General features: G+C 43.2%; 1 protein-coding gene across 1 annotated transcript in view; it reads left to right on the top strand.

The window, feature by feature from the left end:
- Positions 1–4,519: 4,519 nt before the first annotated feature.
- Positions 4,520–16,240, top strand: part of GABRB1 (gamma-aminobutyric acid type A receptor beta1 subunit) — an 879,662-nt gene continuing 867,941 nt past the window's right edge. Inside the window, exon 1 of the mRNA XM_029588350.1 lies at positions 4,520–4,679. The gene's annotated coding sequence lies outside the window, so the exon portion shown is untranslated. The remainder of the gene's footprint in view (positions 4,680–16,240) is intronic.

The following is a 16,240-nucleotide window of genomic DNA, read 5'->3' as shown; positions in this document are numbered from 1 at the left end:
AGGCAACCAATCCACAGTTCTCCAGTTGGGAGGGGCTGAGAGGGATGGAAGGCTTATAGAAGGTGGGTTCTATGGAAGGATTTAGTGACATCTAGTGGCCAACACATAGGGGTGCCATACATCTTTAATATATCTTTTAAGAAAAAACCCATAGGGAGGAAGAGGAATAGGGCACAGTCTGAAATCTTTCTGCTCAGAGTATGGAAATAAAGCAAAAACTAATTTATGGTTTCTGATAAAGACTGGTTGTGTACTTCTAAAAATAATACAATCCAGCATCGGTTTTATGTTTTTACTAAATGTTTTTGTTTGTAAGAAACAGCCTGCTTTCAATACACGTTTCTAATATCAGCACTCAATTACAAATTTTTGTTATACAACAAAACTGAAGTATGAAAGGCACAGAGAGACAAATTAAAATTTGTTTATATACAATCCTAGAACTAAATTGTCATATTTATTGCTTATCAGATAAGCGACACATACTTTATAAAGAAATCCACAGAGAACAGGGAAGGGGCAAGCTGCACTAGCAACAGAAATGCTTAAGAAAAGAAGGAATTTTTTGCAGTCTAAGAATAGCTGTTTTACAAAATCTTCTGTTTTTTTATTTTTTTAATATAGCTCTGGGTATAAGCAAAACCACAGTGATTACTGAGCATGCTCAGGAGTGATGTCAATCCTTAAAACATGGCTGCCTTCCATTTTCCATTTCTGTAAACAAACATAGAAGACATGGACTGAGCATGCTTGAAGTAATGTCATGGCCTGTGATGACATTCAAGATGGCCACCTCCACATGGTTCAGTAGCATCTCAGATAAAAGGCATTTTGTTTTGGTTTTACTTTGCTTGCACGGCCATGATGTCACTTCCTTGCCACAATACAACAGCCGCCATCTTTTATGCATGTCATTTTTTGTTCTCAGGCAGCTGCCACCATCTTGAAAAATGTATTTCAGGTTCTAGTCTATGCCATCAACAAAGGACAGAAAGGAGATGTGTCCCTGTGATATGATCAAAAAGAAACAAAAGTGGCATGTTTTGGGCAGAGCTATGATTGATGTAAACAAAGGGGCAGAGCTAAGATGGGGCAAGGAATTGTGCTTTCACTGGCTAAGGGGTAAGTATCTGTGGCTTAATCCTGAAATAAATGCTGATTGGCTGATCTGCTTGTCAATCACCTGTAAAACCAAGTTTGACAAGAGCTGTGTATCTAAATTACTGGCATCCTTTCAAGCAGTACTTTGTGACACCTCCTTTGGCAGAAGAAGGTGTTACAAATGTTTCTTGTAGTCAACTAAGAGTCTTTACATTCTTGCTTTTGGTATTTTTCCCACTCTTTCTTGAAGAACTCTTCTTGTTCAGACATATTGTTAGCTCTCCTTGCATGCACTTCCCACAGATATTCAATAATTTCCCCACAGATGTATAATAATATTCAAGTCTGGGAACTGTGAAGGCCTTTCGAAAACATTCATTTTCTTTCCTTTAAGTACTTCATGGTTGATTTTTGGGAATGTTTCGGATCACTGCCTTGCTGAAATATCCAACCTCTTTTCAGTTTCAATTCCTTCACTAACTTCTAGGATAAGTTCCAAAAATTTTCAGGCTTATCAAGGTTTTGTTTTGCATCTTTAGACAATGATGTTTGATATGAGGTCATAGAAAAGGTCCCCTTCTGACACCTCTCCAAAGCAAAACACAGTTGTGACAACTACTTCGGTGTCTGCTAAACTTTTCATCAGGTCATTTGGCACTATCTAATAGATCTTGACAGTGTTTGGAAAGTTATATCAGATATTGTTCTTGGTCCTCCATATCTTGCCAGGACTTCAACAGTTCCAAGTAACTTCCCTTTCTTAACAATGTTTCTGACAGTTGAAAATACTAGCTGGAAACATTTAGAGATTTTTTTTTATAGACTTCCACTGCATTGTAAGAGTGAATTATCTTCATTTTAAAATGCTCAGACATATGCTTTTAGGAGCCCATGCTGAGCCACCTGAGAGGTTAGAGAGGTTAGGATATTTGTTCCACCAGGGAATTGCCTTCACCTGACCAATAAAAGTTCTACTGAGTCAACCAAATTTTTGATCCTTATTAACAACTTAAAAAGAAAGGAGTAGAGAATCAACTGGAAGGATGTCCAAAGTTTTGTAGAAACTATATTCCCTTTTTAAATGTTTTCAATCTAATAAATCAGCGGATAAATCATAATTTTGCTTAAAACATTGCAGAAAGTTGTCATGTTTAATTTTGTATCATCTTTGTTCACTTAGAGAATCATTGAAACATACAACTTGATCAGGAATGCCTACATTTCTATATGATAATAGTCCCAGCATGGGAAACCTGATAGTGAAATGCTAGTGAAAGGCTATATAGAGTTTATGATACGACCAGAAGTATGATACTATTACAAATGTACACACTCCCGACTGTGAAATATACAGGTGCAAGTTCATTTACCTCCCTTGAAGTGCAGTTAATGAAAAGATGCTAACGAACACAAAGTGTACTAAAGCAATTTATGACAGATTCTGTCTGATGGATAGATGAAGTTAAGAAGTATAATGCTGAGCACATCAGTTATAAATGATACTGTGAGAGAGGAAGGCAAGAGGAGAAAGGCCAAAAATCACACCATTTCTGCATGCAATTTAATTCCAAAATGTGTGCTCCTAGTATGACTATATTATTTTAAAGTGCAATGTTGCTTGAAATTTTATAGAAAAATATCTTTATTTTTAGGACCCTGTAATTCCACATCCTAAAGAACTATCCTTATGTTTGTTTTGTCAAAACAGTGAATCCTGTCACAAACAAGCGGGTGTCTGAGAACACAATCTGATAAGTATAATTAACTATCACACATTATCTACGCTTTATGTGTGAAAACTGTGTGTAAAAGCAATGTTTTTTTTTTCTTTATGCGTTTTAACAAAAAAATCACAAGACAAATTCTTGTAGTAAAATACAGAGAATACTTCTGATACAAAAAAAAGAAAGAAGACATTATTCCTATATAATAAGTATACATATTCTCTTAGTTTAAGTCCTCAGAAACATGGAGGGTGAATTACACAACCTAAAATATACATTTTTACTTATTAAGGAAATCATACACAGTTTTCAGAGAACCAATTATTTCTATGAGGGACTTAACACAGTACTGTTCCCTACGGGCATCGGCAGGGATTTCCTATAAGGAATTGTGTCAACTGTGGGGGTTCAAAAAACATATGTTATTTGCATATTTTATAACACAGTTACACGGGTATTTGAGGAAAAAAGACCCCCCTATTGACAACACTTGTGGTTTCAAGAGAAGGAATGCCTTCCTTCTCTTTTGAGTATTTTTCAATACGTCTGGGAATACTCTTATTCTGCAACCCAGAAAGCCTAATCTTAACAACCAGTTCTTATCTGGCTCTAAAGCCAGAGTGATGATTAAAGTTGCAGGCGTAGCTTGTTCTGTATCTGAAGCTTCTAGTATTGCTGAGATATCTATTGGCACATCACCTCTCTGTTTTTCTGAGATCACTATGGGCCTCATTTTCTAAAGTATCGCAGGCCTGCAATACTTTAGAAGATGAGGGGAGGGGGGGGGCCGAAACAGGGAGAGGGCCTGCGCTAGCCGGCAGCAATCGCACCGTCGCGGTGCGATCGCTGCCGGTTTCGCACCCAATAGCGCCACCATACGAGGTGTAGCTATTGGGAGCGAAAGCTGCCGCGAAAAGGCACTTACCATTTCGCTGTCCATGGCGTCGGCGCAGAGTCGGCCCCGGTGACGCCCCGACTCCTCCTCTTCCGGGGCCGACTCCACCCCGACTCCACCCCCATCCTGGTATCGCATGCGAGCAGCGTGGAAAATGAGGCCCTATATCTTGTTGATCAGTCTGACTTTTAGCTTTTGGTAAATAGAATATTCTCGAGAGGGGTGGAATAGCTGACTCCTCCACTTGAAGCACTTCCCGAAGATATTTCTTAATTGTTTCTCTGGGAGATACCATAGGTACTTGCGGGAAATTAATAAACCTTAAATTCCTGCTTTTTAATTGGTTTTCAATATTTTCCATCTTTGCTGCCATATTCTTCTTTTCTTTTATCATCACAGTCTGTACTTGTTGGAGTTCTTTAATCTGCTCACTATTTATTTTAACTCGCTGTTCCAGATTTATATTAGCTTGAGTCAGTATTTCTACTTTCTGTTCCACAAACTTTAAACTAGCATTTATCGATTGTAGCAGTCGCAAAATAGAAGTTCTCATTTCTGTTATAGATTCCCAGATCATCTCCAAGGAAAAAACAGTAGGTCTTACCCCACTCGCAAGAAAAGAGACCGAGAAAACATCTTTGCTTCTTCCCGTTTCTCTCAGTGCTGGTCTTTCCTCCTCGTCGAGTTGCCCCGGAAGAACTGGGCTCACTGCTGCTGTCGCACCTCCTCCTGTCCCTGCCATGAACAGATCCTCAACTCGTTGGTCCTGTGCTGTTCTTGCCGCTCCGGTGGTGCCTCTCTCGGCTGCAGGATTTCTCGGCGGTATTCCCTCAGCGGGGCTTAAAGGAGATAGTGAGTCTGGGAGAGAGGGGAGCTCATCTTCCCCTTCCCCACTCTCCAGCGGCTGTGCTCCCGCTCGTTGATGTTCTCCATGGACAATATGGGCATCTATGGGTCCGGTAAGGAATGGCATCTTGGGGGCCTCAGGGTAGGGTTCCCCCCTCGGCTTCCGCTTTCTTCCCATCGAAAAGGAAAGATTCTAGCAGGAAAAAGCTATTCACCCACGGAGCAACACGGTGGCCGATATCACTGTGCAGCTATCTTGGATCTGCCCTTGGCTTTCCCAATCTCAAAAGCAATGGCTTTCATACCAATCCTCAAGGCACACCCAATCAATTTACTTTCCAGAATATCCACAAAGAATGTGTATAAGATTGGTTTACATACAGTGAAGGTAGTGCATGCAGATCTATTTTATGCATATTCCTTGTAGATAATCTGAGAACCTGCCTGGCTGAATGAATTGAGAACCACTGTGTTAAGGCTCCTCTCTATAAAGTTTCTCCGTTCTGCACTGATGTGGACTATACAGCGCTACCTCGCCTTTGTCACTACCGCCATTATCATCTGCTAAGTGTATTATACTTCAGACTTCACTAGTTGGGCCATAATTACCATTATATAGAAAACTGTTTTTACATGCAAAAAAATTACAACAAAAATATATATACAAAGGATTTTTACTAAATATTGGGAAGACAATTGACGATGCTTTTGAAGTCACGCACGCTTCTGTGGGACAGTGGCAAATAGCGGTGTCCCAGCCCACCTCCCTCCTCACCCAGACCACGCCCTCCGGTCCGCCATTTTGGAGAGGCCTGTTACTTCTGCATGTACCAAGGTTTATGCGCATGACTGGGCTCATTGTAAAATGTGTGCAGCGCTCGCAAGGTACAGCCACGTGTTTAAACCCTGAAATTTCCACGCATAGCCCTTTTAAAATCCAGGCTTAAGGGATTGATTTTAAGACCTGCACAAGTGCGTCAATGTGCACGTGGTCCCCGGCACGCATACATGGATGTGCCGATTTTATAGCATGAGCATGTTGGTGCACGCATGTTTTAAAATACGAGTCCTGTATGCACATGCGTGCCGGGTTATCATGTCTGTGCACACATGTGCGGGCGGTTGGCCAGCTCCGCATGCAGGGGAGGGGGAAATTTTATAAAAATATGCATGGCAACGCAATCGGGCCTCCCCCCAGTTCCCTCCTATCCTGCTCCAGTTAAGGAGCAGACTGGGAGGGATCTTTCCTACCCCTAACTCTATCCTTCCTCTCTCTTCCCCTCTCCTCCCTGCCCCTAAACCTACCCTAACTATCCCCCAAATTTTTTATTTTGGAACTTACTGTTCTAGAGGAGCAGAAGTAATCTCCGTGCACCGGCCGGTTGCCAGCGTACGATTCCCAGGACAGCGACTAATGGCACTGTCCCAGCCCGCCCTCTCGCCCTGCTCCTAGCCACCCAGACCACACACCCTGTCCTGCCCCTTTTGCAGGACCTGGCACTTCTGCATGTAATATGGGTAACGCCTGTGGCTGGGCCTGTTGTAAAATGCACGCGACACGTGCGAGGCCCAGCCATGTGCGTAACCTCCGAAATTTATGCTCGTGGCCCTTTTAAAATCGGGCCATAAGTAGAGAAGCTATGGAAGGTCCACACCCCAACTCAAATACCATTAAAACAGACACAAATATATGGAGCTGGAATTTGAGTGGAAATAAATAGGCCACAGCTTTATTACATAATATAAACCCTGAAAATAGGTCTACGCTATGCACCCAAACCTTGTGTAACAGATGGTACTGGCCTATGGAGGAGAAAAGAGAACTGTCCTACCCCTCTTTAACAGCCCCAGCCCTCCCCAGTCAAGCAAAGATGGGTGGCAGTAATAGGTATGTAGGTTCGGGCCATCCAGGCAACCTGCCCTGGGCTAGCAGAGCTGTTACCCCTCCGGATCTGCAAATGATTGAAACAGGAATCAATTGACTGCTGCTGAACCATCTTCTGTTCTCCGGGCAGCAGTTGACTCCAGCCCATTTCTTGAGCCTACAGTAGATAGCACCCCAAATGTAAATATCCCCCCAACCCCCACTTTAGGCTCAGGTATCTCATTACAGGACCTAAGCTTCCTTTCTGTTACTGTTCTGGGCCCCACATCACAAGCTGTGTCCTGACTATTCATTTGGGCACACATCACTAAGGGTGAGTCATCCATCAGACACTGTAATGGTGAAAGTCCACTTTCAGGAGTATAAGTCCTCGGCATAATCAGCCATCTCTGCAGCCTGCTGCTGTGTCTCTTGCTGATGACTTCATTTTAGTTGGTAATATATCTGGCACAGCAGTGGCCTCCACACCCCATCAGCAGGTTGTAGAGACTACAGATATGGAGAACCCCGTGAAGCTAACTCCTCCAAGTTCGGAGGCTCCAAATATTAGTTTTCTAGGAGTGCCTCTCCCTTCGATAATTCCCCCTATGAGTAGGACAATTGAAGGGATTGAGGAACCTGTTAATAATATCACTCTATGGGATGTACGGAGACTGGCTGCTAAGTCTGAAAAAAATGATCTCAATCTCTATCCCAGAAACATGTCTTTTCAATTGAAGTAAGATCTAAGATGGAAGAGCAATATTGCAGAGTTACTGGAGTAGAACGTTCTGTGATGGAGATTAATTTGCAGCTATCTGTGGTTCAAGCTTCATGTACATCCTTTATTTAGGATAATTTTATTGTTCATAACAACCTTGAAAGGTTAGAAAATGATTTAAGATCTTGTAATCTGTGATTTTTAAATTTTCCTATCTCTAGGTTGTTATCACTGGGAGAATTATTTAGGAAATATATGTGTGAGGTACTATCCTTTGATGAGGATAAGGTCCCTGTTACATCCAAGCTATATTATCTTCCTAAGAAGAAAATGGTTATTGCTAGGGAAGGGGAGTTAGATGTTTGGGGAAGCCCAGACATCTTTTTAGAGAATTGTACTGATAATATCCCAACTGGAGCTACCATGTTAGTTTCTTTTTCCTTATTGCAAGATAAGGATCTGTTTTTTTTACAAATATTTCCAATGTAAAGATTTTTTTCTTTTGTGGTAAAAAAAAAATTAGGACCTTTTCAGACATCTCATGGGGTACTTAAGCCCGTAGAAAACATTTGCTCCTCTTTAAGCAAAGGGTTCTAGGTATTGGAGCTAGTTTTTTCCTTAAATTCCCATATTTTTATTTATTTTATTTAAACTTTTTTTATACCGACCTTCATGAAAAATATCATATCAAATCGGTTTACAATGAACAGTGTGATAAGAAACTTTAACCTTAACATAAATAAGCATAAACAAGTTGTAGGAAAGTTACAATAAAATAGGGGTAATGGGTAGAGGAGAAGAATGCGCTAGAGGCGGAAAATATAACTCCATAACAATAGCTGTACAGTAACAGTGACTTTGCTAAGGATTGTCTAGTTACATGACCACCTTCAGCTCCAGGGATGTACAATCTTAGCATGCACTGGTTCCTATAAATTACCTGATGGGTGTGGAGGAGGTTTCTTGTTTTTTCATCCAATTCTTCAAGGTATTTATGAGGCCAGTCTCCTGTTCCAAAACTGTATGATAATGCAGGGATTGCAGGCTGGTTAATAGATTGTATCTTATTCCGTGCTGTTAAAGCACTCTACGGTATCAGAGTCACTCTTCTATAGTACTCTTTACTGATCTTCTCTCACAATGCTTTATGGATTTTCATAGGTCCTGTGAGATCGTGCTTCTAACTGAAGCTTTTATTACTTTCACCACATGAGAACGGTTTCTCATCAGCGAGTATATTCTGGTGTTTTCTTCTATCAGAAGGTTTTACCACATACGAATGGTCGCTCTGCTGTGTGGATCTTCTGGTGTGAGATTAGTGTACACTTATCAATGAAGCTTTTTCCTTAGCCAGTTCATATAAATGATTTGTAACCTAGGTGGATTTTCTGCTGACATGAGAGTCATTTTCCCCTAATTAAACATTTTCCACATTTGGTACATGAGAAGGGTCTCTCACCAGTGTGTATATTTTGGTGTTTTGTGAGATTTTGCAACCAAAAGAAGTGTATTTAAATGCCTATGTGGATTCTATTTAATTATTTATTTATTAGAATGTCTTAATTATTGCCTATAAGGGCAACCATGCTGCGTAGTTTACAATAATGCATACATAATTAAAACAAAAGACATTAATATTTACATAGCATCATACTACTGACCATAGCGAACAAATACAACATAATAAAAAGCAATACAAATACAATATAAAATAAGAGAAAAACAGACAAGCACATTAGATCATGAGAAAGCCATTTTGAAATATTAATTTTTCAATTTTTTATTAAAAAGATTATAATCTGTGATCTCCAGGATTTTCTGGTACTGTGAGAGGTATACTTCTGCAGTGAAGATTTTCTTATGTTCAAAACATGGAAATGGTCTTGCGACAGGATATATTGTTTCATGTCTAGTAAGGTCGCTCTTCATAAGGAAGCTTTTATTACAATCCCATCATGAAAATTGTTTCTCCCCTGTGTGACTTCTCTGGTGAGATATTAATCTATCTTTCACAATAAAACTTTTTTCACATTCAGAACATGAGAATGGTCTCTCACCAGTGTGTATATTTTGATGTCTTCTGAGGGATGCCTTCTGAAGGAAGCTTTTCCCACACTCACTACATGTAAATGATTTGTTACCTGTATGGATTTTCTCATGTTGTGAGAGGTGTGTCTTCCTAAGGAAACATTTTCCACATTTAGTACATGAGAATGGTTTCTCCCCTGTATGGATTTTCTGGTGTTCTGAGAGGTGTGTCTTCCTAAGGAAACATTTTCCACATTTAGTACATGAGAATGGTCTCTCTCCTGTGTGGATTTTTTGGTGAGATATTAGCATATATTTATTAATGAAGCTTTTCTCACATTCAGAACATGAAAATGGTCTCTCTCCTCTGTGGATTTTCTGGTGAGATATTAACAAATACTTGCTAACGAAGCATTTGCCACATTCAGAGCATGAGAAAGGTCTCTCACTAGTGTGTATCGTTTGATGTCTTTGAAGGGTTGCCTTCTGAGGGAAGCTTTTCCCACACTAAGTGCATGTAAACAGTTTGTCACCTGTGTGAATTTTCTCATGAAGTGAGAGGTATGTCTTCCTAATGAAACGTTTGCCACATTTAGAACACGAGAATGGTTTCTCTCCAGTGTGGATTTTCAGGTGCGAAATTAGCGTGTACTTACTAATGAAGGTTTTCTCACACTCAGTACATGAAAAAGGTTTGTTGCCTGTATGGATTTTCTGGTGTTGGGAGAGTTCTGCCTTCCTCGTAAAACAGTTTCCACATTTAGTACATGAGAATGGTTTCTCCCCTGTATGGATTTTCTGGTGTTCTGAGAGGTGTGTCTTCCTAAGGAAACATTTTCCACTAATGAAGTGTTTGGTAACCTAACAAAATAATACATTTATTTTTCTTGATCCATTACATCTAGACCACTTCTTAAGTGATAAGACACTGGCAATTTCTACAGTTCTTAGCTATGATAAGCAGGAGGATTAAATGTAATGGCTGAAAAACGTTTTGAGCTGACTTTCTCATGGTTCTATGATTTTTGTAAAGATACTATTATCTTTTGATATTTCCTTAATGCTCCTCTCCCTTACTTATTAATGTGGGCTGGTATAAATTAAAATTTTATGGGGGGTTTTGGATATATTTCCATAATACCTAATTATTTATTCAATTATTTATTATTCCTGTTATTTCATTTTATTTAATGTAAATGATATAATCAACAAAGATATAAATTAATAAAAAAACCAGAAATACATTATGACCCAGTTTGGATAGATGCATACTTGCTGTCTGTCTGGGACAGACAGCACACTTAACAGATGCCTATTCATGTCTAATGTGACAACCCCATGATGGATTATGAATTTGCATACTTGCTGATTGATCTTTAGTATACTTTTTTTTTTATTTTAAAAATATACTCTAACTTCAGGGGGCGCTGGTAAGCACTAAGGAAGACGACTGCTTAATCTTTTAGCTCCTCAGAAATCCCTGCTACTTTTCAATTATCTATTGTCCCTTTCTTCCAATATTGTTTCTTAGATATGCCATGTACTCCCATATGATATCTGCCACTAAATCTGGGAAGATAGAAGCAGCATTTGCTGCTGATTCGGTGATTAAGAGAAAAGCATGATCCACCCTCCCAGAGAAGATGCCGGCAGGGTAGGCCTCATCGCCTCAAGATTCTATACTATGTGAGTTGCAGGAGCTTAAGGACATGCTGTGCCACAATTCCAAAACTACTTGTGCTATTAAGCTGGAACTCTCAGATCTTACTGCTAATGTGGCCACCCTAGCACCACGTTTGGATATGGTGGAATGCAGACTTGACTCCTGAGAGGTGGCCGTTGCTGACCTTCAGCTTATTTTGCAGAAATTTACATCTCTGCAATGGAATTTTGAAGATCTCTCTAATTGTAACCGGCACAATAATCTTCACGTTCTAGGTGTGCCTGAAAGACGTGAAGGCTCTGTCATGCTACCCTTTCTTCACGCTAATCTGGATCTTCACTTTGAGCTCCCACTGGAAATCGAACTGGCCAATCAGATCCCTTCACAATGGATGCTTCCCATCTGTGGCCCATCATTTTGAAGCTCCTGCAGTATCAACAAGTCTTGATGATCTTGGTAGCTGCCAAGACTAAATTGCCTATTACCTTTGATACCATGTGCCTTCTCTATGTTCCTGATGTGGATAAGACCTCCGCTGCCCACAGGAAGGCCTTTTTGGGTTTGCAACCAAGACTTCAGGAGGTTGGGGTGAACTATGGCCTGCTATACTGAGCCAGAATGTGAGTCACTCATAATAACTCTACCCGATCGTGTGATGACCTGGCAGTGCTGATCACTTAGCTTGATGGACTGGGGCTGACTTCTCCCATGGTCGCTTGAATGTTACTTGGAGTCACCATTTTTCTCTTCTTCTTCCCATTCAGCAACCTCTGTGTCTCTGCCGCCATTTTAGGAGTATGAAGCGGTGGCATTGGCATTGATAAATCAGGTTTTTTTGTTTTTCCTGATCTGCCTTCCTCTTTTTTTGCAGTTTTTGTTTTTTTCTTGATGGAATTTGCATTCTCCTCTGGCTACGTGCTGCTGAATGGACTACATTCTAGCCACCTGACTGCTTTATTTGCCTTCTGTTGCCTTTATCATTTACTGTTCAGCATGTGACGCTTTCATCGCTCTACTTGGCTAGCTTGGTTCGTCTCATAACATTTTTGTATCTTTTTTTTTTTACCTAGTCATGTCTTTTGCACATTTGTGCCATATTTTTCTTTTGTTTACCATGCCTTAATGGACTACTAGTACCACATTTTGTCCTTGTTGTCTTGGGGCTGGGACACAATGGTGTTTTTATTTTCACAGTATTCCCTTCCAATCTTCATTTGTATGTCTTTTTTGCATTCAGTTCATTTTTCTTTTTGTGAAGATTGGAGTGGCCTATTTCCTTGTCTTACCACCTCCTTTTCTCATTATTCCCCTTCACTGGGGAGCATTATAGTGCTCTTTTTCTTGTGTACTAGGGATGTGCAGACCAAAAGTTTAAGTTCATAAGTCCATAAATCGAAAGGGGGTCCCATTTGCGGTCAATATGGACATATGGAGAATTCCATAAGTTGAGTCTATGTCCATATGTGCAAATAAAAATTTAAACCCCTCACCCGCCTTAATCCCCCACCCCCCGACTTACCAAAACTCCCTGGTGGTCCAGCGGGGTCAGGACGCCATTCCTGAACTTTGCAAGGAGCACGTGACGTCGGCGTCACGTCGGAGTGACGCGGCGTCACGTGATTCCCCTCGGGTTCGCTCCCGGACCCCTCGTTGGGCTCAAAAGGAACTTTTGGCCAGCTTGGGGGGCCTCCTGACCCCCCCCAAGCTGGCTAAAAGTGCCTTTTGGGCCCAACGAGGGTTCCGGGAGCGAACCCGAGGGGAATCACGTGACGTCGGTGCCACGTCAGAGTGACGCGGCGTCACGTGATTCCCCTCGGGTTCGCTCCCGGACCCCTCGTTGGGCTCAAAAGGAACTTTTGGCCAGCTTGGGGGGCCTCCTGACCCCCCCCCAAGCTGGCCAAAAGTGCCTTTTGGGCCCAACGAGGGTTCCGGGAGCGAACCCGAGGGGAATCACGTGACGTCGGCGCCACGTCAGAGTGACGCGGCGTCACGTGATTCCCCTCGGGTTCGCTCCCGGACCCCTCGTTGGGCTCAAAAGGAACTTTTGGCCAGCTTGGGGGGGCCTCCTGACCCCCCCCCAAGCTGGCCAAAAGTGCCTTTTGGGCCCAACGAGGGGTCCGGGAGCGAACCCGAGGGGAATCACGTGACGCCGCGTCACTCCGACGTGACGCGGACGTCACGTGATTCCCCACACGTCCGCTCCCGGACCCTCACGGAACTTTTGGCCAGCTCTGGTAAGTCTTGGGGGGGGGGGGATTAAGGAGGGTGAGGGGTTTAAATTTTTATTTAGATCTACAATCGCGATTTCCAACGTATTCAACATAGCTATGTTGAATAAGTTGGAAATCCGATCGTTTAAGCCTCATCTTTTTTTTAAGTTAAAAAAAAAAAAAAAGTTGTGTTTTCCATTTAAGTTCAAAACAAATGCACACCCCTATTGTGTACTTTTTCATTTCCTTAACTGTTTTGCTTGTTTTCTCCCTTTCACCCCACTGGAGTTTCAGTTTTTTGTACAATGGATTTTCTGATTGTAGCATCTTTCTGCATTCCCACTCTTGTTGTTGACTGATTTGCAGTATTGTTCTTGCTTGTCACAATTATTATGGCAACTAATTTAAAACTTTTTACTCTGAATAGTTGTTGAATCTAGATTTTGTGGACCCATGAGCCGGCTCGGACAGGTGATGACACACTATGTGAGGACCCACAGAGGAGGTCGAAGCCGGGAGGTGGTTCGGGGCAGGAGACCGGTTGAATCTTCACCACTGGAAGCTGAGGTCCCCCCGGGAGGAGCCCTTGAGGACCCAGGCCGCTTGGACTTATGTGCGGTCTCCTGTGGGTGAGTCTTGAAGAGGAATCCCGGAATCCTGAGAAGTACCGAAGCTGAAGCCAGGAGACTAACTGGAACTTCACCACTGGAAGCCCGTGGTCCCCCCAGGAGGAGCCCGTGAGGACCCAAGCCACTTGGACTTAGGCAGGGCCTCCTGGACGTCATGGAATGGGACACTGAGGGCAAGATGAAGTCAGGAACCAGGAGCTGAAGCTGAAGATGAAAGCCAAGGACAAGCTGAAGTCAGAAGCCAGGGACGAGCCGAATGAAGCCAGGGATGAAGAACAGCAACTAGCAACCTCTGGGAGCAGAGAGAACCTCATTGCAAGGCGAGGAATAGGACTGGCTGCAGGGCTTAAATCCCTGTCAGCGTCTGACGTCCTTCGGGGGTGGAGCAGCAGGTTCCCACGCTGGTCCCTTTAAAACCTGTTCCCCAGCGTGTGTGCGCGCCTAGAGGGGCAGATCCAGCAGAGGACGTCGGCGGTGTCTTCCTCGCGGAGGGAACGCCGCGTAGAGAAGCCAGCCAGGCCCGAGCAGGCCTCACAGATGCCACTGCTGCTATGATCAACCCGTGGTAAGTGGGGGCCGGCCCGCCGGGGTCTGTGGGTCGGAGGCGCAACAGTACACCCCCTTCTACACCCCCTTCCTGGGGGTTTCGGCTTAGAAGGGTGGCGTAGATGAAACTGATGGAGAAGAGACTTATCCAAAATATTGGAGTCAGGCTCCCAAGTATTCTCTTCAGGGCCATAGCCCTCCCAGGAAAGAAGGTATTCCCAACGTCTATGATGAAATCACACATCCAACACCTCTTTCACTTGATAGATGGTGTCTTCCTGAGCCACAGGGCTGGCGGGTTCGAGGAACTTGTTGAGGAAGACTGACAAGACCAAAGGCTTGAGCAGGGATACGTGGAAGATGTTATGAATCCTTAGTGTGGATGGAAGACAGAGGCCGTAGGAGACGGCGCCCACCCGTTCCGATACTGCAAACGGACCAATGTACCTTGGAGCTAGGCACATAGAAGGAACCCACAGGCGAAGGTGTCTGGTACTTAGCCATACCCTGTCCCCTGGGAGAAATGCAGGAGCTGGGAGTCGTAGACGATCGGTGTATCTCTTCGCAGTGGCTGCCGTGCGTTGTAGTTTCTCTTGAGTGGAAGCCCAAAGATTCCGTAACTGTTGGGCAGTGAGTTGTACGGCTGGCGATGGCACCGCCAAAGGCAGGGGCAAAGGAGGTCTGAGTCATCTCTCATAGACTATCTGGAAGGGAGACATGTTGGTGGCAGAATGCCTATAATGATTGTAGGAGAATTCTGCCCACGGCAATAAGGCTACCCAGTCATCTTGCAGGTCTCCCACAAAGGCTCGGAGGAAAGCTTTCCAGGTCCGGTTCATGCGCTCCGCTTGGCCATTGCCTTGAGGGTGAAAAGCTGTTGTTAAGTCTAACTGGACCCCAAATTTCTTGCAGAGTGCTCTCCAGTATTTAGCCATGAATTGCGAGCCCCGGTCAGAGGCAATATGGAGAGGAAGTCCGTGCAGGTGAAAGATGTGCTGGGTGAAGAGACTTGCGAGCTCGGGCACCGTTGGTAATTTAGTGAGGGGCATGAAATGGGCCATCTTCGAAAATCTATCAACCGTGACCTATATCACAATCTTCTATTTTGAAGTCGGTAAATCCACTATAAAGTCGGTAGACAAATGGGTCCAGGGCTCGGTGGGAATGGGTAATGGTTGGAGAAGCCCCCCGGGATAGTCAGGCAGAGGCTTCTGTCGGGCACGTGTCGGACAGGATCCAACGTAAAGGTGAACATCTTTCTTGACCTGAGGCCACCTGTAGCAATCGGACAACAGGTCCTGTTAACTGGGGTAAATCTGAGTTGATAACCCTTAATGGTCATGCCATTGGGTTAGCTTCTCAACTTTCAAAGTTTCATTGGATCTCGGATGGTTTGAAATACCTTGGTATTTATGTCTATTCCTCCCTCCCTGTCACTTTATCCAAAGCTGGTGATCACATACTCTCGCTTATAATGGACAGTGTGCATCGATGGTCACCCCTTTTCCTTTCTTGGTGGGCCACTTTGACACGATTAAGATGGTGCTTGCCCCCCAGATTAATTTCCTACTTAGTATGTGGCTAATGTTTCCCCCTCCCTTTTATCATAAACTGGATAGCTTACAGTCTCGTTTTTTTAGGCCGGCAAACCCTCCCCTATCTCGCTTCGTATACTTAAATTGCCTCGGCAGTTGGGTGGGGTTAACTTTCTGGATTTATATGCTATCATTTATCCTTCATATTACAGCAGGGTCTTGCGTGGGTTTCCGATTATGTTCCTTCCCTCTCCTTCCCTATGAGGCTTTCCTTGGAACAAGATATAGTACACCCACTTACCCTCTCCATACCCGGATTGGCCAAAATGATTCCCTTTCACTCCCATAAGAAAATAAGAAATTGCCATGCTGGGTCAGACCAAGGGTCCATCAAGACCAGCATCCTGTTTCCAACAGAAGCCAAGCAGGCAAGTTAAATGTAAGATATTGATAAGACAGGCTAAGAGAGAATTTGAAA

Source organism: Rhinatrema bivittatum, chromosome 1, assembly GCF_901001135.1.
Source record: "Rhinatrema bivittatum chromosome 1, aRhiBiv1.1, whole genome shotgun sequence".
NCBI lineage: Eukaryota > Metazoa > Chordata > Amphibia > Gymnophiona > Rhinatrematidae > Rhinatrema > Rhinatrema bivittatum.
Note: the sequence above shows the minus strand (reverse complement) of the source record. Positions and strands in the feature narration are given on the sequence as shown.